Genomic DNA, 2,378 nt, shown 5'->3' with positions numbered 1-2,378 from the left:
GGAATGCTTTCTGCACCACGGCAACAGTAACAACGTGAAGCTGGCTCTCTCCCCAGTCCCTACTGGCCCAGCCTGCCAAGGAAATAGTGACTAAAAACACTTCCTGAGACCATCACTCCTACTACCAGTTTATCCAGAAGTTAACTCCCACAGAATTTCTTAGAAATATAGGACACCTACATTAATAAAAGCCTTTCTCTATTCAGAAACCCATCCTTATCTTAAGGGGAGACCATGCTGATGGTGGGTATAAACTGGGAAATCAGTTCATATAAGGGAAGAAGCTTTAAAGTTGCTTTTTAAAGTCAGAGCCTGGGGAATCCCAGTGGCAGAGTAATAGTTAATATTATTAGCACAGTATACATATCAGCTGTCGAGATATTATGAGGACTTGAATTCAATCTCTGTTGGGGGAGTCAGGGTCAACATCATTAACTATAGATCTTGTCTCGGTTTCCATATAGATGCCTCAGGGCAAGTGTCTGCCAGATACATCTCTATAGATGGGCGGAACCATAGGACATACAAGGGGCCCATCACACACATCAGTAATAGACAACAAGCTTTTGTTTATCTGAAGGTTTGCTGGAATTAACTGATTAGTGTCAACTTGACACAATAACTTTTGTCTACAATGCAGTAGATCATTTTGATGGTTTTATTGATGGAGTGTGTTGTCTAATGTAAATTACAGGGGGAAGTTGAATTTAGATAAAGTCTGGCACATTTTTCTTAAGAGGAAACTGGAAAAGCTGTTTGTAAAGGCACCCATGACAGGACACCTTCTGCAGTCTTATGGATATTACAATGGTAATTGTGATATTAATAATAATAATTATGGGAGAGTGTTGTAATTGAAGTGCATGCAATTCAGGGGTTGGCAAATGCATCTTTAAAAAGACACAGTTTGTGCTTTTACAGATATTACAACAAAATTGTGATATTAATAACAGTGATTAGAAGGGAGATTTGTAAGTGAAATGTAAGCAATCCATTCTTAAATTAAACTCGGAACACAGAATCATTAAAGGGAAATGAAAAAATAAGTCTAGGATGTTAAGGATGACATTTTCATATAAAAATTGCCTATGAAAATGGCAGAGAAATTAGATAAGAGCAAGTTGGAGTTTATATAGTTACATGGAATTTTAAGTAACTATAAATAAGTTTTGTTCAAAAGCTAAATTCTAATTTGGGGGAAAAATTAAAAACAGATCCTGAAATTTGAGGGATTATTTGTGGTAAACAACAGCAACTATCAATCAAGCTAACAGCACACACAGTTAATTCTAAGATTTGGGTAAATGCAGTGGCTTCTAGAATAATTAACTGTGACTATTACTGGTAATTAAAATCCCCTAAATCAAATAGTTTCTAGAAATAATCATTACTTTAGTGTTTTTTTTCAGTTTTGTCCTAAGATTCTCTGGAAGAATTGTTAACAATTGCTGTTTTCTAAGCTCACATTTTAGGAGAAATGATGACTTGCTATAGTCACTGTAAAAATGACAATGTTTACCCTTGAAGGAAGAGATACAGAGAAGTGCCCAGGAATTAAGGAACTTCTTAAAGGAATATAAAGATGACGCAAACACTTAGTAAACAGGCACCATTTAACTCTAAAATCCCTTCCTATTTCTGCAAAATAAATTTTTTTCTTCCATAATAACATGTTTTCTTGAAATACAAGACACTTCTTTCCTCCTTCCTTTTCTTTCTCTTTCTTTCTTCCTTTTTTCTTTCATCTCACTGTTCTAAACTCTCTGCAATGATAATGTATTACAAATGACGAACACACAGATCACAGAGTACTGCTGATTCCCGTCAGGAATTGTTAGTCACACTTTTCTCTCAGGGTCACACACTTTCCTCTTCTGGGTTCCCAAGACTAAAAAAAATTACCTAGAGGAGTGGGATGGGGTGGGAGATGGGAGGGAGCTTCAAGAGGGAGGAGACATAGGTATACTTATGGCTGATTCATGTTGATATATGGCAAATACCAACACAATATTGTAAGGCAATTATCCTCCAATTTAAAAAATATATTCAAAAAATAAATAAATAATATTTTTTAAATTAAGGGAAAAAAGATAACATCAACAGAATTTCTTTTCCTGAGAAAGGAGTATTTTACTATCTTACCTACAAATGTTAGGATAACTTCTGTATACACCCTACAAAGTATAACACATGCCTTTAAACACTCTTGAACCAAAAATCACAAATGGTTCCTGTGCCGCCCACATGCCACACGCGCAGTCTCCCAGCTAGATTCTCTGACGAGATTAGAAGGTCACCTGAGGGTCACTTCAGGCCCCAGTATCCTTCAAACAAAAAGGACTTGATACCTCCTTTCTCCAAGCCATGAACCTAGAAGA

This window comes from Giraffa tippelskirchi, chromosome 1, assembly GCF_054371585.1.
Source record: "Giraffa tippelskirchi isolate mGirTip1 chromosome 1, T2T-mGirTip1v1.2.pri, whole genome shotgun sequence".
Classification (NCBI taxonomy): domain Eukaryota; kingdom Metazoa; phylum Chordata; class Mammalia; order Artiodactyla; family Giraffidae; genus Giraffa; species Giraffa tippelskirchi.
This window is presented reverse-complemented; position numbering follows the sequence as displayed.